At 34.6% G+C, this 21800-nt stretch overlaps 2 long non-coding RNA genes across 2 annotated transcripts; both read left to right on the forward strand.

The window, feature by feature from the left end:
* The first annotated feature begins 8164 nt into the window (after positions 1–8164).
* LOC149934195 (uncharacterized) lies at positions 8165–8659 on the forward strand. Its single transcript, XR_016472296.1, has 2 exons — positions 8165–8310; positions 8369–8659. It is a non-coding gene; the product is annotated as an uncharacterized LOC149934195 (long non-coding RNA).
* A 2701-nt stretch (positions 8660–11360) lies between these two features.
* LOC149934196 (uncharacterized) lies at positions 11361–11899 on the forward strand. The gene is made up of 3 exons (XR_016472311.1): positions 11361–11393; positions 11452–11743; positions 11805–11899. It is a non-coding gene; the product is annotated as an uncharacterized LOC149934196 (long non-coding RNA).
* Positions 11900–21800: the final 9901 nt, after the last annotated feature.

A 21800-nucleotide genomic window follows, 5' to 3' on the forward strand; every position in this document is an offset into this window, starting at 1 on the left:
ACAGAGAAATTTGAAATTATCGTATGTTTGTAAAGAGAAAAAAGGACTGCTTTTTAAGCCAAATCATTTTAAATAATTTTTTAGAGAAAATACAATTTACATAGTAGAATTCCAGAATTAACGCGTCTTATTTTAAATGAGGTTCAATAATTCCACCGTCCGCTGCAATACAAATCCTTGCGCGATGAAGCATATTTTGAAACGAAGCACCTCGGGAGTTACGAGTTGGAACGCTGCGATGATTATCTGCCGTAGATCTTCTTCGTTAGTGATAGGCGTTTTATACACTTCCTCCTTGACGAATCCCCACAGGAAAAAGTCTGGCGGTGCGAAATCTGGGGAACTCGGAGGCCATTGTACTGGACCGTTTTTGCCTATCCATAGCCCTGGAAACTCGTTGTTAAGGTACTGCACGACGTGTCTTTTTTTGGTGGGCAGGTGCACCGTCATGCTGGAACCAAAAACGTGCGACGTCGACTAATGGCACATCTTCCAACTCGTCTGCGACTTCATTTTGTAGAAAGGCCAGGTAGTTCTGACCATTGAGTCGACGCGGAAGAAAAAATGGCCCAATAACGCGATCTCCCAGAAGACCAGCCCAGACGTTTAAACGGAATTGTACCTGATTGTGGTGAGGAAATCTCCAGTGCGGATTTTCATCACTCCACATGTGGTTATTTTGGCTGTTAAACGGGCCGTCTCTCCCAAAGGAGCACTCGTCAGCCATAGTACAAAACCATTTACAGAAATCCAGCCGAAGTCGCTGATCACCATCGTAAAGTGCTTGGTGGAGCGTGGCACGAAAAGGGTGATAGCTATGACGGTCAAGGACACTCCAAACGTACTACTTTGACAAGTCCAAATCAGAGTAGGCCGTTCTTATGCTTGCTCGAGGGTAGGCGACAAAGTAGGCGATGACTGTGTCTTCCATGTTGATGTTGTCATGGCCAGGTCCACGGAATCTGTGACTCACGTTGCCTTCGTTTTCAAAGTCACGGACAGCACGGAGAACAGTGTGGTGATTTGGACGACTGTCAGGATACAACGGCCCTAAATGGGTTAGAGTGTGCAATAACTGGTGGCTTTACCAGGGAGCCGGGGTCCGGCTCTTGTAACCCATAAGGGCGGTGGCGCACTGGGATATGTTAGCTCTGATCAAATGGTCCTATCTCCACCTCCGACTTCGGTCAGGTTTGGCCTGGATACTGAACTTCGGTTCAGGCTAACGAAGAGGGTCCGTGCAAACTGGCCGCCTCGTCGGATTGGGTAGCCTGCTGTGGGGCGGCGAGCCTCCGTATGAGGGCACGGCGAACCCATCTCCCGGCCTTTTGGACTCCCACCGGTATCTCCGGTGCCAGCTGTTCCGGGTTATGAGGGCTGCTGTGTGCTCGTCGTTCCCCTTTAGGAGCTCTCTCCAAAGGGTTTGACTCTTTACCTTCATAGGTAGGGTGTCGGCTGGAGTTGCTATAGCATCCACTCTTAATCCCACTGCTGTTTGCGAAGTGGGGATTGGTCCACCCGTTGCTGCACCTTCTGCTGGGTTGAGTGGCTTGCGTCAAAGGTGCGACCATCAGTAGTAGGGTTCTGCTACCCATGCTGGATTTGTCACCTGTCCGGGCTTGGGGACGCTGGCGTAGGGCACTATGATGATAGGCCTCCGGTGGTATGGTCTCTGTTACTAGGTACACCGGGCTATAAATTCTGACACACTGTCAGGATACAACATTTGAAATAATCGACTCACCTCACGTGCATTTCGTTGACCATCTCCGTAGTATAATTCGACCATCCTGGACCGCTGTTCATAGGTATGACGAGGCATCTTTTTATTTTACTGGAGTACATTCTGTCTGAAAAGTTTGTTCGTCCTATAATTTAAAAATTTAAATGGGGAAAATTTATTTTCTAGAAATACTAGTAACAAAGTTCCTAGCTTGTTGAAAATAACAGAAAAAGCCCTACAAAACACATATTTTGACATAAGGAAACGTATAGGTTTTGACCTATTTTCGTCTAAACTTTCCAAAATGTGGAATAGTAACTTTTTTTGCCGCTTAGAAATTTGATTTTTAATTGTGATTTTCATATTCCTCTGGGTCGATTTAAATAGGAAAAGTGTTTGAATTTTTAAATTTCAACGAATAGTTCGCGAGCTACGGCCTTTTAAATATTAGGAGAGAATACGCATTTAACTAATTGGCGCAGCACGCAATACTAACAATTCAAGAAGTCGATGAATAAAAGTGCGACGCCGAAACAACAGGAGGGCCTGGGTTCAAAGCCCCCCCCCCGCATGACGATTCCGGAAATTGGTAATAAAATGTATACCGTGAACATTTGTATGCTAAGACGATTACTGTAAATCTTAGCGCTCGGTCCGTCTCAATAGTCAATAACTAGTAGCTTTCGCAAATTGATAATAAGACGAACATCGTGAACTTTCGGTGGAAATCCTGCCATTAAAATGCTAAAGAGTTTAACGTAACCCTTAGCGCTCGGTCCATAGCAGAAATACGAAAACTGCCCCATACACTCAAACGACACATAATAACATCTATCATACGTGACAATACAAGTTTCGAAATTGACATACACACATATACTATACCTAAAGGAAGAAAGAACGGCTTCTAGAAAACACCTTTTCCCAATTTCAAAAACTGCGAACGCGTTTTTTACACTTATCCCCGTTACTGCGAACGCGTTTCCGCAGCCAGACAGACACACACTCACAGACAGACACGGTGATTGTCAAACCTTTCCTAGGAGAGGTAAAAATGCGGCCCTGGTTTACAAATCTGTGTTTTTAATTGCTAAACTACTTAGCAATATAATTATTAGTTACGCAGAAAGTAACTTCTGACCTTTATCAGCACAAATTTAACTCTTGTTAAATCAAATATCAAAGTCTGTAAATTCACCAGTAATAAGGTTTTGGCACTACTTTAGGGTCCGCTGTGGCACCCCTGCTGGGTGCTACTAAACGAGGTGCCCCGATCAGTTACCTGGGTTCATAAAATCTGAAATATCTGTATTTGAACAGGGTACCGAAGGCCATCTTTGTTTGGAATTACCGCGCTTGAGGGGTTTCCCGAGGCTACGGAGCAGGGGGCGATAAAAATGCGATGAAATTCTGTGAACAGTCCCTCGATCAGATTCCGAACGCCGAAATTTGGAAGAATTAGGAATATCACTCATTACAGTTTTTGAAAACAATACCAGACTCCATGATATGCGACTTTAGTGTTGATTCCTTTGAGCTACACTCATTTCTAATTTTTCAATTATGATTGTAATCTTAAAATTTTAAAAACTTCTTATGTAAACATAAAAAAATTACAATATTAAATCCACTGGTGTCAAATTAAATTAAATTTTCGAAGCTTTTAGCTTCCCTGACCCCGTCCCGTCGGCTTTCATATTTCCTTTTTTTATTTAGAAAAATAGAAAACCTGTTTTTTCCACCTCACCAGCACACCACCACCTGTAAATTTTAGTGCAAAGGGCGCGCGAGGACAAAATTTTATCCAAGCCCGGAAAGTTATCTGTACCGCTTTGAAAATGGTCCGGAAACTGTGAAAATCTTTTTAGGGTTGAAAAACAAACCTCCGAATAACAGCCCCTAAATATGAGGTTGAACCGAAACAACCTAATGTTTATAACTCATATTTTAAATGCCTATTCAAAATTGACCTACTAGAAAAATTCAACTAAATTTCGGTTAGAGTTACCTTAAATCTGAGTTGAATAAAATGAACTTAAAATTTTCAACAACCTATTTTTAAGAGTGTACAGTAGGGTCATGGCAAATAGCCACTTAAAAAAGTTCGCATTGAAAGGGGAATTTACCAGGGCTGTCCCTTATCTCCGTTTCTTTGTGTAATTGTAATAATGTCCAACGACTTTACTTGTCAAGAAAACAAGTCACGTGTTTGATATCAGTTTCCTATTGGAGGAAAGTGAATTCTTAAAAGTCGTATCCATTTAAAGGAAGCCAAAGCTCCGAAACTTGGTTGACCAGAGGTACACGTTAAATATCAATTATCGGATTTAGCCCTTGCAAATCCTTGTAATTGTCTTTACCCTCCAAGAGTACCGAAGATATTTTTCGCCAACGCTTCCGGGAAGTCTTACGCTCCTTGGAAAATGTTGACTTGTCCTTAATGGGAAAAGTCCAAGTATTACTTCAGATTTACCTTCATGTAAATTGTATTTAGTCTGTGTTGCGGCTTAAAAGTCATTTGTTGACTTAGCCCATAATCTTTGTAAACTTCCTTTGAACTAACCAAATAAAGATTATTATTATTATTATTATTATTATTATTATTATTATTATTATTATTTTTATTGTAGTTTTTATTTAGTTGTTTGCCGCATACAAGGCTTAGCTTTTTGGTAAGTCTGTTTACTTACTATGTCAAATTACCACGCTGACGGTGAAGTCCGTCATTCTAAAGATCCTCCGGACAAACCAAAATACCCTCGTCCTCCTGTAATGACGAGGGAAAATGCGGTAATCTTCAACTGCATGCCGGAAATTCCGGCTATTAAATACGCCGTCGCTATTAATCTAGTGATTGGAATAGGCAACGCTATACATTGCGGTCGCGTCTCCAATGGGCGTGTACTAGCGTATGTAAGTACCCCAGAAATGGCTGAAGCCTTGGTAATCTCTGGTTTCGAAATAAATAACCAACAAGTAAATGTAGAGCGGCTAACGAAAAGCTCTGAAAGAATAATCATATCTAACGCTATGCCAGAAGTACCAAATGATTACTTAAAGTCACTAATTTCAAGGTTTTGCAAAATCACATCTGATATTATGGACATTTACGTAAATCCGCCCCCAGAAGACGTAGCCGGCTTTGGTAGGCCTGTTACTAATTTTAAGTAACAATTTTATGCTCTGTTGGAGAAAAATCCTCCGGACGGTATAAACTTCCGTTTTGCAAACCACTCATACACTATATATTTGGAAAAAGCTTTCTCAAAGGTTTGTACCTTCTGTGAAAAGAAGGGACATACCGTTGATTATTGCTATAGAAAAAAAGCTGAAGATAAGCTGAAAAGTAACGAAAAAGAACCCGAATCAAATAGGCCTAATATTGAAAATCCCGAAACAATTGAAGTAGATGTAGATGTAGCGAGCGGCGAAATTAACAGCACAGCTTCAGCTATGGAAAAATTTCAAAATAGGCTTAGCAAGGAAAGCGAGTCAAAAACGTATGCGGAAATAACGGACCCCGATAGTCAAAATATCGAGGTCTTTTTTAAGACAGCCTAAATCTTCAACGCCAAAAAAACGATTCTGAAGATAATCAGCCGTATTCTGCATGACCCCCTAGGCAAGAGAGGAACCGCCCTCTTGCTTAAGAATCTCCGGTTGGCTGAAATACACAGGAAACCGTTCTCCCTCCCCCCCATTCAAGCCTTCTTGCTTTGGCCCTTCTATTGGTTTATCACACGTCATTACTATGACGCAAAGATTATATAGATAGTTCAGTTCAGCTTAAGGCAGTTCACTCATAGACGATTTAATATAGCCTGGACTCTGCAATAACTTAATAGTCTGTTTATTTTCCATTTCCAGCTCAGTGGCCTGCCATCTATTTGTAACCCTTAAAAATAAATATAATTTTATTCGCCATCTATTTGTGACCCTCACAAATTATCTACATTTTGTTCGCCATCTATTTGTAATCCTTAAAAATAAATATCATTTTATTCGCCATCTATTTGTTATTGTTAAAATAATTAAAAAGTTAAATAATTATAAATAACTATTTTTTGTTAGAATTAATTATAACATAAATTAAACATTTAAGTCTTTTTTATTATATACAAATTATTTAAACAAATTTTGTTCGTAAAACATAACCTCTTAACGTTTAAGTATTACTTAACCTCTTTTAATAATGTAGAATTAATATGCAATAATGGTGCTACTATTTTCAATTTGCTATTTATTTAATCCAATTAAATCGTGGTAATACAATAATTAACAAACAAAAAAACCATTTCAATACACATAATCAATTTGTAGTATGTTGTAACAATTAATAGCATAATTTTGTCTATATGTTAAAATAAAAACATCCTCTTTTGTTGGTTTTGATTATATGTATAACAAGCTAAAAAATTAAGGTAATGGGACCTAAGAAGGTTAAGGCAGAGCCTTTTCTTGTGAAGAAACCAATATTCTGGTATCAAAGATGGAGGAACGAAACTTTTCAGAATTTCAACAGCATATAGGTGTATTACATATCTTAATTAAGAAACCTCTGGTTAATAAAAGCATGCTGGGAGGAATTTAGAAACGTCTCTCGTTACCTCTATAAAAATTATGTTATATATTTTATCAAGGTGCTCTGAACACCCAGCCGCACAAATTATGGATAGAAATAACCGATGCAGTCAATGGCATTGGCTCTCAAGATAGGAATCCCTCTGACATCCGCAAGAAGTTTAATACTTTAAAATCTAGTGTCCGGGCTAGAGCCGCATCAATCAATGCGAAACCAAAAAAACTGGCGGAGTATCGGCATTTGATTTGCCACAACTTACCCCATTGGAAGAGAGGTTAAAACTCTAATTGCAGAGGTGTCATATGCCGGAATACCATTAGATTCTGGAAGTTCATATTTGTAACGTACTTTCTAAAAAAACCGCGTATTACATTCCAAATATTAAAGCCACTATAGATCAATTTAACTGCATAAAATGGTTAACTGAATAATTGAAAATGAGGATAAGATAAAAAACCATTGCACGACATACAAATTATATACAGCCCAAACATTAACATGCAAAAATAAGCAAAGTCAAAATATTTCAATACAGGCACAACATGCGAATATGTGTAAAGCACTAATAATTACAAAATTTTAATGTTTTTTAAGGAAACGCTCCAGAGACCTTCCAGTTTGTGGATGAAATAGCCCTGTAATTGATAAATAATTACCAATAAATTGAATTATTCGTATTAACCTTAGCTATTATACATTTCTAGAGATGCCCAATCAACTAAAGAAAATGGCGGCGATAGCAATCCTTTTCAGAGGCTATTTAATGCTGTGGCACGACATCACAAGAGGAATTTCCAATTGTTATCAATTTGGACTTGTTGTTCATAGCAATAAGAATGTTGTTATGGGTTTCGATGATGGTCAAAGCGTTCAAAGCTCTACACATAGATTCCAAGAGTACGACGAAGCCAGTACCACCCTAATTGTAGCTTTTCAGAGTGCTCGGCCAGAAGTGGTATCAAAAAACATCTGCAGGTAAAATTTATAACATGAGTATGAATAATATTTGTAAAAAAAAAGGGCAATACCTGGTGGGGATATGGTTTTATAATATCCACTACGAGACTGATTTGAGAATCAGCCGTATTCTGCGTGACCCCCTAGGCAAGAAGGGAACCGCCCTCTTGCTTAAGAACCTCCGGTTGGCTGAAATGTTTGGCGGGAATTCTCTTGCCTTTGCTTTTCTATTGGCTGTGGTTACGTCATGAGTGTTACGTAACATTTTGACTTCCGGCGCTTGTTCCGCCATTTTGGTATCATTTTTCACTATGGCGCTTCCCGGAGCTGTTGCTGCTGTCGCCGCAATAGCTGCGTTAGGCTTAGAAGAAAATGCAATTTATAGAAGAGACAACAGCTTGTAAAGGTATCGTCAAATTTTATTTAACATTTTTATGAATAAAAAATCATGTTAGTTATTTCATTTCCACACCACCCTGAAGGTAGAAATAATGGTGTGTTTTTTACGAGGTATTCCATCCCCACATTCGTTTAAAATAACTGAAATTGGGTTCAGGTCTAAATCCTCTTGCATCATAACCAGAAAAAATAATTTAACGCCTAATCTACCATAACAGGTGGCTGCAATTGACCAAAAGTGACTGCTAGCAATAGCTGCCTTATTGCTTCCGTCTTTCGCTCTTCACAAGCCACCAGTCTTTCAAGCGCATCAGCGAACCTTCTACAACTGTCGGCCACTACTTCAAGAGCTGAAGTATTCCTCTCTGAGGTATCAGCTACTCGGATCAAAGTGACCCTTATTTCTTGCTGAGTTTCCTTTAACTCGACAATTTAAACTGCGAGCTTTTTTTCCTCAGATGCAAAACCGTCCAGAGCATCACCAGTTCTCTCCTTAAACAGGAGAGAACTATAAGAAGAATAGGGTTGAGCTTCAAGTGGAAGTTTCCCTGCCTACAACTGATGATGGCCAAGCAGCCAGAAACTGATTTGAGGAAAGCGTTCTCAAATCAGTCTCGTAGTGGATATTATAAAACCATCTCCCCGCCAGGTATTGCCCTTTTTTTTGCAAATATTATTCATACTAATGTTATAATTTTTATCTGCAGATGTTTTTGATACCACTTCTGGCGAAGCACTCGGAACAGCTACAATTGGGGTGGTACTGGCTTCGTTGTGCTCTTGGAAGCTATGTGTAGAGCTTTGAACACTTTCACCCTATTGACCATCATCGAAACCTATAACAACATTTGAATTACTATGAACAACAAGTAAAAATTGATAGCAATCTTACTGGAAATGGAAATTCCACTTGTGATGTCGTGCCACAGCATTAAATATCCTTTGAAAAGGATTGCTATCGTCGCCATTTTCTTTAGTTGATTGGCCATCTCTAGAAATGTATAATAGCTAAGGTTAATACGAATAATCCAATTTATTGGTAATTATTTATCAATTACAGGGCTATTTCATCCACAAACTGGAAGGTCTCTGTAGCATTCCTTAAAAAACCATTAAATTTGTAATTATTAGTGCTTTACACATATTCGCATGTTGTGCCTGTATGTAAATATTTTGGCTTTGCTTATTTTTGCATGTTAATGTTTGGGCTGTATTTAATTTGTATGTTGTGCTATGGTTTTTAATCTTTTCCTTATTTTCAATTATTCAGTTAACCATTTTATTAAGCTTTTACCATTGTATTTAAATTTAACTATAATGGCTTTAATATTTGGAATGTAATACGCGGTGTTATTTTTGAGAAAGTACGTTAGAAATATGAATGTTTACTCTACTTCCAGAAGCTGCTGCATCATATGCAGTTTCGATACCACCTGGTGTTCCGGCATATGACACCTCTGAAAATAAAGCTTTTACCCTCTCTTCCAATGGAGTAAGTTCTGGTAAATCAAATGCCGATCCTCCGACAGTTTGTTTGATTTTCGCATTGATTGATGCGGCTTTAGCCCGGAGACTAGATTTTAAAGTATTCCACTTCTTGCGGTTGTCAGAGGGATTTCGATATTGAGAGCAAAGGCTGTTGACTGCGTCGGTTATTTCGATCCAGTATTTGTGCTGCTGGGTATTCAGAGCACCTTTATAAAATGTATAAAATAATTTTTATAGAGCTAACGCGAGAAATTTCTAAATTTCTCCCATCATGCTTTTATTAACCAGAGCTTTCTTAATTAAGATATGTAATACACCTTTATGTTGTCAAAGTTCTGAAAAGTTTCGTTAATCCATCTTTGATAGGAGGATATTGGTTTCTTTATAAGAAAAGGCTCTGCCTTTAACCTGGTGCCATTACCAAGGGTAAATGTTCTCAAGATCCAATTTTTTTTAGCTTGTTATACAAATAATCAAAACCAACAAAAGAGGATATTTTTATTTTAACATATAAACAAAATTATACCATTAATTGTTACAACATACTACAGATTGATTTTGTGATGGTTTTTATTTTTGTTTGTTTATTATTGTATTACAACGATTAAATTGGATTGAATAAATGCAAATTGAAAATAACAGCACCATTATTGCATGTTAATTCTATATTATTAAAAGAGGTTAGGTAATACTTAAACGTCAAGAGGTTATGTTTTATGAACAAAATTTGTTTAAATAATTTGTAGGTAATAAAAAAGACTTATATGTTTAATTTATGTTATAAATAATTCTAACAAAAATATTTATTTAACTTTTTAATTATTTTTAACAATAACAAATAGATGGCGAATACAATTATATTTATTTTTAAGGGTTACAAATAGATGGCGAACTGAATGTAGATAATTTGTGAGGGTCACAAATAGATGGCGAATAAAATTATATTTATTTTAAGGGTTACAAATAGATGGCGAACTGAATGTAGATAATTTGTGAGGGTCACAAATAGATGGCAGGCCACTAAGCTGGGAACTGAAAATAAACAGACTATTAAGTATTGCTTAGTCCAGGCCATATTAAATAGTCTATGAGTGAACTGCTTGAAGCTGAACTGAACTATCTATATCATCTTTGCGTCATAGTAATGACGTGTGATAAGCCAATAGAAGGGCCAAAGCAAGAAGGCTTGAATGGGGGGAGGGAGAACTGTTTCCTGTGTATTTCAGCCAACCGGAGCTTCTTAAGCAAGAGGGCGGTACCCTTCTTGCCTAGGGGGTCACGCAGAATACGGCTGAATACGTTCCTCAAATCAGTTTCTGGGGGTCATGCAGAATACGGCTGATTCAGCCGTATTCTGCGTGACCCCCTAGGCAAGAAGGGAACCGCCCTCTTGCTTAAGAAGCTCCGGTTGGCTGAAATGTTTGGCGGGAATTCTCTTGCCTTTGCTTTTCTATTGGCTGTGGTTACGTCATGAGTGTTACGTAACATTTTGACTTCCGGCGCTTGTTCCGCCATTTTGGTATCATTTTTCACTATGGCGCTTCCCGAAGCTGTTGCTGCTGTCGCCGCAATAGCTGCGTTAGGCTTAGAAGAAAATGCAATTTATAGAAGAGACAACAGCTTGTAAAGGTATCGTCAAACTTTATATAACATTTTTATGAATAAAAAATCATGTGAGTTATTTCATTTCCACACCACCCTGAAGGTAGAAATAATGGTGTATTTTTTACGAGGTATCCCATCCCCACATTCGATTTAAATAACTGAAATTGGGTTCAGGCCTAAATCCTCTGGCATCATAACCAGAAAAATTAATTTAACGCCTAATCTACCATAACAGGTGGCTGCAATTGACCAAAAGTGACTGCTAGCAATAGCTGGCTTATTGCTTCCGTCTTTCGCTCTTCACAAGCCACCAGTCTTTCAAGTGCATCAGTGAACCTTCTACAACTGTCGGCCACTACTTCAAGAGCTGAAGTATTCCTCTCTGAGGTATCAGCTACTCGGATCAAAGTGTCCCTTATTTCTTGCTGAGTTTCCTTTGACTCGACAATTTCAACTGCGAGCTTTTTTTCCTCAGATGCAAAACCGTCCAGAACATCACCAATTCTCTCCTTGAACACGAGAGAACTATAAGAAGAATATGGATGAGCTTGAAGTGGAAGTTTCCCTGCCTACGACTGATGACGGCCAAGCAGCCAGAAACTGATAGTAGTGGATATTATAAAACCATCTCCCCGCCAGGTATTGCCCTTTTTTTTGCAAATATTATTCATACTAATGTTATAAATTTTATCTGCAGATGTTTTTGATACCACTTCTGGCGAAGCACTCGGAACAGCTACAATTGGGGTGGTACTGGCTTCGTTGTGCTCTTGGAAGCTATGTGTAGGGCTTTGAACACTTTCACCATATTGACCATCATCGAAACCTATAACAACATTTGTATTACTATGAACAACAAGTCCAAATTGATAGCAATCTTACTGGAAATAGAAATTCCACTTGTGATGTCGTGCCACAGCATTAAATATCCTCTGAAAAGGATTGCTATCGCCGCCATTTTCTTTAGTTGATTGGCCATCTCTAGAAATGTATTATAGCTAAGGTTAATACGAATAATTCAATTTATTGGTAATTATTTATCAATTACAGGGCTATTTCATCCACAAACTGGAAGGTCTCTGGAGCATTCCTTAAAAAACATTTAAATTTGTAATTATTAGTGCTTTACACATATTCGCATGTTGTGCCTGTATTTAAATATTTTGGATTTGCTTATTTTTGCATGTTAATGTTTGGGCTGTATATAATTTGTATGTCGTGCAATGGTTTTTAATCTTTTCCTTATTTTCAATTATTCAGTTAACCATTTTATTCAGCTTTTACCATTGTATTTAAATTTAACTATAGTGGCTTTAATAGTTGGAATGTAATTATTTTTGAGAAAGTACGTTACAAATATGAATGTTTACTCTGTACTTCCAGAAGCTGCTGCATCATATGCAGTGTCGATACCACCTGGTATTCCGGCATATGACACCTCTGCAAATAGAGCTTTTACCCTCTCTTCCAATGGAGTAAGTACTGGCAAATCAAATGCCGATCCTCCGCCAGTTTGTTTGATTTTCGCATTGATTGATGCGGCTTTAGCCCGGAGACTAGATTTTAAAGTATTCCACTTCTTGCGGTTGTCAGAGGGATTTCTTTATTGAGAGCCAATGCTGTTGACTGCGTTGGTTATTTCGATCCATAATTTGTGCTGCTGGGTATTCAGAGCACCTTTATAAAATGCATAAAATAATTTTTATAGAGGTAACGCGAGAAATTTCTAAATTTCTCAAAGCATGCTTTTATTAACCAGAGCTTTCTTAATTAAGATATGTAATACACCTTTATGTTGTCGAAGTTCTGATAAGTTTCGTTAATCCATCTTTGATAGTAGGATATTGGTTTCTTTATAAGAAAAGGCTCTGCCTTTAACCTGGTGCTATAACCAAGGGTAAATGTTCTCAAGATTTATTTTTTTTAGCTTGTTATACAAATAATCAAAACCAACAAAAGAGGATGTTTTTATTTTAACATATAAACAAAATCCTACCATTAATTGTTACAACATACTACAGATTGATTTTGTAATAGTTTTTATTTTTGTTTGTTTATTATTGTATTACAAAGATTTAATTGGATTGAATAAATGCAAATTTAAAATAACAGCACCATTATTGCATGTTAATTCTATATTATTAAAAGAGGTTAAGTAATACTTAAACGTTAAGAGGTTATGTTTTACGAACAAAATTTGTTTAAATAATTTGAAGGTAATAAAAAAGGCTTGAATGTTTAATTTATGTTATAAATAATTCTATCAAAAAAAATTATTTAACTTTTTAATTATTTTTAACAATAACAAATAGATGGCGAATAAAATGATATTTATTTTTAAGGGTTACAAATAGATGGCGAACTGAATGTAGATAATTTGTGAGGGTCACAAATAGATGGCGAATAAAATGATATTTATTTTTAAGGGTTACAAATAGATGGCGAACTGAATGTAGATAATTTGTGAGGGTCACAAATAGATGGCAGGCCACTAAGCTGGGAACTGAAAATAAACAGACTATTAAGTTATTGCTTAGTCCAGGCCATATTAAATAGTCTATGAGTGAACTGCCTTAAGCTGAACTGAACTATCTATATCATCTTTGCGTCATAGTAATGACGTGTGATAAGCCAATAGAAGGGCCAAAGCAAGAAGGGTTGAATGGGGGGGAGGGAGAACTGTTCCCTTCTTGCCTAGGGGGTCACGCAGAATACGGCTGTATACCTTAACAGATCTTGAAATTGTAAACCCTTTTAAAAAACCAGATACTCCTCTACCTACCCAGTCTAACGATTCACCAAAAAATAAAAGAACAGCTGAAAATTTTAAGACCCCCACAAAAATCAACTAGAAATGGAAACAAGTTGGCAAGCCAAAATATACCTCTCCTCGGAGGAGTTTTTAATTTTCAATGAAGCGTAACTGTATCTGTGGTTCTTCGGTAGAACGCTCACCTGTCGTACAGGAGGGTAATATTATACTACACCCAATGGCAAAAAGAGGGCGGTTTTTGGAAAAACCTTTTCCCTGATTCTAAGAAACTGCGTACGCAGCGATTACACTTTGCTCCGAAAATGCGAACGCGTTCGCAGCTCAGACAGAGAGACCCACAGACAGACAGACAGACACGGTGGTTGTATAACCCCTCCTAGGGTACGAAGCCCCCTCGGAGAGGTCAAAATAATTAATTAATTTTAAATTCAATATAATTCACAAAAGCGTAAAATGTTGTTGAAAACAAATTACAAAAGTGTATAATGTTGTTGAAAAAAAATTACAAAAGTGTAAAATGTTGTAGGAAAAAAATTGACGTCAATAACTTTATAACAGCGTAAAGGACTACCGCTTAGCTTAACAAGCGTCGGTGGCTGAGGTGTTAGAGTAAATCTCTCCACGCAGCAGACCCGGGTTCGATTCCCAGCCGGCGCCAATAAATCGCAAATAGACACTAAGACGAATACCGTGAACAATTGGTGGAAACCCTGCCATTGGAAGTTGCGAGGTTGTTAAACACTCAGCATTCGGTCCGTCCCAAAAGTCAACAACAAAGTACCCTCGGAGAGGTAAAAAGCAAAAACCACTTACCTTTGACAAATTAAACAACTCAGGTTCCTCCACGTTTGAGAAGGCCAAGTTAGGGAAAGATTATTTAGCACCAGAAAAAATTCAGGAGTTTCTGGCTGAAGTTAAAAATATTAAATTACCAAAACCAATTGCGGCAAAATATACTACAAATTTAATCGCTTTAGTCGAGCAAATACAAACAACCCTCTTGAAAAAGGAACGAGATACGAACCTGAGGAGTAGATGGCAAACACTTATAAACAACTTACAAAAGTAATTTAAGAACTAAGTATGTCTGGTTCTTCCCCGGTTTCTTCTCAACTTACAAAATCGCTAAAAATAAATGTACATAATACAAAAGGCTTAAACGATAAAAATAAATACATTCAGGAAATCAATTTTATGCAGAGTACCGAATCTGACATTTTCTTTTGGCAAGAAACTTTACTTTTGATATCGTTTTTTTATTTTTTTCGTTTTTTCGCCATTTAAAATGCTAATTAGTTATTTGCGAGATGGGGAAACGAATTCTCGACCTTCGTTTTATAGCCTTGGCAACTTTTGGCCCCACCCAAAATACTTTAAATAACTAAACTAATATAAATAAGTTTTTAATTTTTTTTCGCAAATATTTTAATAGTTTTATTATTTTAAAAACAATGCTAGTTTTAGTAAAAGTAATCAAAAACACAATTAGTTATTATAATATTTAATAACTATGATATTTCAAACAAAATATTTTTTAAACACTTAACAACATATGAAACACTACAAATAAAACTAAAACATAATCTAACAAATTAAATTAATAAATAATAAAGAATTAAAGAAGGGGGTATAAATAATTTGAAGGCTGAAAAATATAAAAAATACAATGTTAAAAATATTTTAAGTGTATAATTAAAAATAATTATAATTACATCAATTCGTAGAAGGTATTTTTCCTCTTCGGTACAAAAGGACATGTCGGGTTGGAAATTCGGGCTAGAATTTATAAATATAAATAAATTAATCTATTAAAAAATGAATATATCTAAAAAATATTTACCACAAGAATTCTTTAACTTTTTTGTTGCTGTACCATAGCACGAATAAAAACACTGGTTTTGGTCTTAATCGCTTCGATAGTATACAGTTCAAGAATGTCTAAATTAATCAAAATAGATCGAACGTTATGTTGTACAGTACCAACATGTTGAATTTGATCTAACACATGAAGTTCAGACTCAAATTTTTTTAAATTCTTGTGATTCCACCACGAAATTTGACTAGTATTACAAAATATTTGCATATATTTGCTAGATAATTGAAGAATTTCGTAGCTAAACCAACCGATTAACATTATCCTACAATGGAATAATAAATCATCGTATACAATTCCTGGACGATAACATTTAAAACTTTTATCATGCACATAAAAAGAACAAAAGTTTTGCGATTTTTCAATTCGCGATTCGTAGGGTGCGACAAAAAATAAGTGATTTAACTTAAAGGAATATTTAAAAAAGGGGCATCTAAACTCAATCGAACCATATGGTTCGATTACTGTTTTAGATTCTAGAAATACAGTTTTTAAACAACATTCTTCGAATTATCTACAAATAGTTTGTTTTTTAAAAAGATTATTCATTCTTACTACTCGAAGAGAGAGAAATTTTAACGATCGGGGCAAAGAAACTACAGGCTTTAGATAGAATTCACCAGACATCTTGATTCTAGATTTCTCCTGGTAAAAATCCTTTACATTGAGATTTTATAGTTTAAGCCTGACCTATATTTAAAAATTTAAAAATATTGCCTTTGGGAATAATTATTAATTTTGTAATACAACTAAGGTTAACTAATTATCCCTATCCTTCTTAAACAAGTTTTTATAAATTAATAAAAACAATTATATTTACTTTTAAACGACCTAGTACAAAATGTACTTATAAAATTTCAGTTAATATATTCAACAATTGCCAAAATAAACATATAAGAAAATCAAACACTATAGTTTAAGCACGATATTAGTATAGGAAAAAGTATATAGAAGACATGAAAAAAATCAAAAAAATAAGAATAATAAATGACCAATGGGTAGTTTGAAATGAGCAATAGATTGTATCCCAGATGAACTTTGTTTAAATCAGTTTTAAACAATAAATTTTCAAGAAATTTTTTAAATAATAATAATAATAATAATAATAATAATAAAATAAAATATAAAAAAAATTCTAATACTAATAAAAACCAAAAAAATATTTATATAACCCAATTAGTTTAACCAAAAAAATTTGATATCTGTCAAAAAGATAAGAATACCATTTCTGGAAAATTTATTGGATAAAAAAGAAGAAAACAAAGGATGTTTAATATAGAAAAAAAGGGCTTTGCACCAATCCCAACATTAAATTAATAAAACTAGTTAAAAAGGAAAAAGTAGATTATGAAGTATTAAAAAGAGCCTCCACCGCCTGAATTAAATTAATAAAACTAGTTATTTTCGAAAACATGTTTAAAAAACACTTAAACCCTTTAAAAAGAAAACATTTTAAATAAAAAATATAAAACATTTTTAAAATTATTATCTTTCACCCAATAAAAAATAAAAAAAACACAAATAAAGTTTTTAAATAAAAAATGTCTATTCACAAAATTAAAATTTTATGAGATTTGAGTCCTATTTTAAAAAAAATAAATATAATTTTTTAAAATAAATAAATAAAAAATATTGTAAATACCTTGAGTCGTAGTTGTAAAATTCGCCGACGATCGTTTAAATTAGGATTTGGAGGAGATAATTTGCAACTAAATAAAAATATTTATCTTAATTATTGTAATTATTTTTTAAAATTAGTATTCCTTACTCTATAGTTGTAACTTTTTTAACTTCTGGTCGATCCAAATCATTAATAAAAAAGATAACTATCATTCCTAATTCTAAACGGATGGTATATCTTGTTAGGCGAAAGTCGTTAGTTATAGTTAATTGTTTTTTCGAAAGAAATAAAGTTGTTGTAATTGTTAGAGAATTAAAAGGTCGTGTTGAAGATTCCTACGATTTCTATGTTGACGAAACCATGGGATCTTATTTAAATTTTGATATAATCGCATATGTTTTCCAATTAAACGTAAAATTTCGTAAGAAAACCAGCCCTCAAGAGTGTTTTGAGTGTGGAACAGTAAGCCGTCAAACTCAAAACCATCGTGGAGACAGAAAAAATTATTAGAATGAACGTCAAATAGACAAGAATTGTTATTGATTCTTCTAGAGAAAACTGAAGCAAAAACAGATGGAGATAATTTAAAAGATTTTTTTATAAAGGGGCACGCAAAAATGATTTTTTTTAAAAGGTTCTACTAATGCTTGACACTCAAGAAAGACTGTTTTCATACAGTAATTTTCAAGTCTAATTGAAACATCGTTAATTTTAAAAAGATTATAATTCCTAACTTTGCGTAATGCTAGATATTTAAGTGAAAAAGGGTTAATAGCGAGAGGATGGGAAATCTTACCGGAAAAAGTCAAAACTTCGCGAGAGCCCATGGTTTATAAAACGAATACGGTAAAGACACTCTTTTATAAGAAAATTTTTAGAAATATTTAATTTTTTACATCCTGATTTAACCTGTTTAAAATCAAGTCAAAAGACAATTTTTTTAACAAATGCACCCTGCAGAAATATAATTTATCCCTTCGCTTAAATTTTATACCCTGCAGAAATATATTTCTTCCCATAGAATTTTAAAACATCTAACCCTGTAATTAACAAAATTTTTACATCTTTAATCGATTTTTAAAGCAAAAATATTAATAATCTTAGGGCGTTTTCTTTTTTGTCACGGAAAATATTTGATTCAATGATAAAAAAACTGATTAAATATGAAGTCCTTCAAAAAAATAATTAATAATTTTATATTTTTATACATGTCTATATTTAAATTGGCATTCACAAACAATTTTAAATACCATTTACATACCGATAAGTTATAACTAGGTTCTATCCTTGTAGTATTAAACATTTTAATATTCAACGTTTTATATTTTTGAAAAAAAATAATGAAAAAATAAATACTTTTGGTATAAAAGGGCAAAATTTTACTATTAAAACATAACAGCCTAAAATGGCTTCCACAAGCAATAGTCAAAGCTCCGCGAGTCAAGCAGTTTCAGTTTTTGATAGGCCCGAAGAGGAGATGTTATTAGATTCGGATGAATCGGATGTAGATTTTATTCAAGAGGTACGTCGTGTGTCAAATATCGAAGAAATTGGTATCGAACAATCAGTGAAAGTTAAGAAAGGTGGGGTTTCTTACGAAACTAAAACTCCGAGAAAAAAGGCGAGCGACAAGGGCATATATCTAGATATTCAGATATATTCGTATAAAAACATTAAACATCTTCCTCAAGATGAGCTCTGGAAGGGAGATTATAAAAGAGTGAAATTCTTAGCCAACACCCTATCCATGGACGTTATCCGAATCATAAACTCAACAAACAGGCTGAAAAAGATAATTGACCAGACGGAAGGAAAAATTGTTTGCCCACTTACGAAGGCAAGTTAAACTCATTAATTAATTATTCGTAATAGTAATTAGAATAACATTTTAGACCTGGAAACGAAATTAGAATATGGAAGACTCCAGTGATTACGATTCGGACTCTCAATTAGACTTTTCATCTTTAAACAGTTTTAATTATAAAAAGTTTTATAAAATTAAAAAATTAAGTCCTAGAAATTCTAAAAAGTGGAAATGTAAACAACTTGATATTGAATTAGAACTAATAGATTTAAACGAAATCCCCACACATATTTTAGTATTTGAAAAGATTCTGTCCAAAATTATCAAATACGTAAAACAAGAGGCACCAGGTTTCGATTTCCTCAGATTTGCTATTCAATCGGAAAATTTAGAACATCCAATTAACATTAAATTTATTAAAATTGATCAGTTAACTGTTTCTCGAATATTAAACCATATAGCTCGCATTGCTCAATCGAAAAAAGATTTCTTACTAGTTGGAAAAATTAAATTCAGTATAATTCTTTTGAAAACCCCACAAAAAATGGGTAGAAATGTTTTAGCATTAAAAAACCGAGACATTATTGATCTTGATGCTTTTTTAAAAACTAAAACCAATTTATACTATATAAATAACATCGATAATTTATACGAAGCGAGAGCCCTCACAGTCGGACAAAAACTCTGTCAAATTGCCGAATACAAAAAGAAAAAACTTCCATTAACAAGTGTTCTTAAAGAATATAGAGCCTTAACACTCTTTCGTAGTAAATTACAAACTAAAGCCGCTAAGCAATTGCATGATGATGTAGGAATTGCACAAGGAGCTGTAGAAATTGGTAATATAGCTAAATTTCAAACATATTTAGCCCCAAAATATCAGATAATAATAATTAACGCAATGGAAAATTTTCAAATTTATTTCAAAGGTTTTCCACCTTCCGAAAACAAAATTCTACTTGTAAAAATTGGCACGCACGTTCATTTAGCTAAAAATCTACATTCCATTTGGGGCGGCGTAGCTTCGTGCTTAGACTGTGAAATTTTTTTTTCCACCGATCGTAGGAACAAACACCACTGCTTTGACACTAGAAATATTAAATGTAAAAGGTGTTTAAGTAAAAAGTTTCACGAAATTTTAGAAATTTCTTTAATTCGTTGTAAACTTTGTAATAGGTATTTAAAACAAGGTGAATGTTACAATTTTCATTTTAAAAATGAAACTTGCAAGCTTTTCCGCAGATGCGAAAAATGCTGTGTTCAATTTGAAACTTTAAAAACTCACAATTGTGAAACAGCTTGCAACTCTTGTAAAATTGAACATCCTCCTAACCAACATTATGTTAAACAGTCGACCTTTAAAAAGAATCCACGATCCTATGTATATTTCGATATTGAGACTATAATCGAGCATAATATTCATAAACCTGTTCTGTTAGTGGCACAAAGTGAAATTTTAAATCAGCCTGTGGAAACCACGGTTTTTGAAGGACAATATTGTGTAAATAACTTTCTCAATTTTTTGTTTCAACATGAAACTATTTTACTTACGGATGGGAAACGGAAAAGAAAAACAATTAGACCGAAATTTACAAACCTCATCGTAATGGCTCATAATTTAAGATCTTTCGACGGAATGTTTATTATTTCTAAATTAATTAATCATGTCATTCCTGAGGTTATTTACGATGGAGCCAAAATTCTTACTATTTATATTAAAGGAGTAGACATTCGTTTTGTAGATTCTTTAAACTATATTAGTGCACCACTAAGGCATTTTCCTAAAATGTTTTCCTTACCTAATTCTAAAGGATATTTTCCCTATATTTTTTGGACAAAAGAGACTTTAAACTATTCAGGTAAAATTCCGGACGAAAAATATTTTGAACCCAATAAAATGAAAGAGTTGGAATACCGAGAATTTAAAAATTGGTATTCACACAAACAGCTCCAACCGGTATATTGTATTAAATCAGAATCCAGAGCGTATTGTCTTTTAGATTGTAATTTATTACGCTTAGCTATGCAGAAATTTTGCATCTTATATAAAGAACTAATTGAAATTGATATCAGTAATTATGGGGGTATTTCTCTTTCTGGGGCACTTAATAATGTATTTATCGACAAGTTTTTAGAACCATATACCTTATGTACTATTCCGGCTATCGGTTTGGCAAGTAGACAGAATCAAAGCGAAATTGCATTAAAATATTTATCTTGGTACGAGAAGGAAAATAATTTAATTTTGCAAACGGTCAGATCCGCGGCCGGGGAACAGGCTGTAAGTCCGTATTTCGTAGATGGTTACTGTGAAAATCCACCCATAGTAATTGATGTAATGGGTGATTTCTGGCACGGTTGTCCAAAACATTTTTCTGGCTCGAGCTTTAATACAATTATCGGAAAAACATTTAAAGAAATTAGAGAAAGAGAATTAGATCGAAAAGAATTTATTGAAGAAAATTTACCAAACCACACATATATTAAAATTTTTGGATGTGAGATATTAGACTTGTTGAGAAAAAATAATGAAGCGAAAGCTTTTTTAATACAATTAAAATTATTCCTAAAATTAACCCTAGAGATTCTTTAGTTGGAGGGCGTGTAACAATTAAGCTGTACCATGAAATAGACCCCTTAATTGGAGAACAAATCCGATATTTTGACTTTTGTAAAAATGGAATATGGTTGTAAAAGTGTTAAAGTTATCACACACAATTTTGATTATGCTCCTGACGCCTATTTTGGAATAATTGGTTGTCGAATCCTCCCCCCAAGGACCTCTACTTACCCGTTCTTCCCTACCGTTTTAATAAGAAACTTTATTATCCTTTATGCGGAAGTTGTGTAATAAATAATGATGAAAAATGTACCCATAGTATTGACGAACGAGCTATAACGGTAGTTTTACCTTCGGTGGAAATATACTACTCAATAAAAGAATGTAACTACAAACTGTTAGAAATTTTCGAAGT

The sequence above is a fragment of the Leiobunum rupestre genome, chromosome 7, assembly GCF_980474605.1.
Source record: "Leiobunum rupestre chromosome 7, qqLeiRupe1.1.hap1, whole genome shotgun sequence".
In the NCBI taxonomy this organism is placed as follows: domain Eukaryota; kingdom Metazoa; phylum Arthropoda; class Arachnida; order Opiliones; family Sclerosomatidae; genus Leiobunum; species Leiobunum rupestre.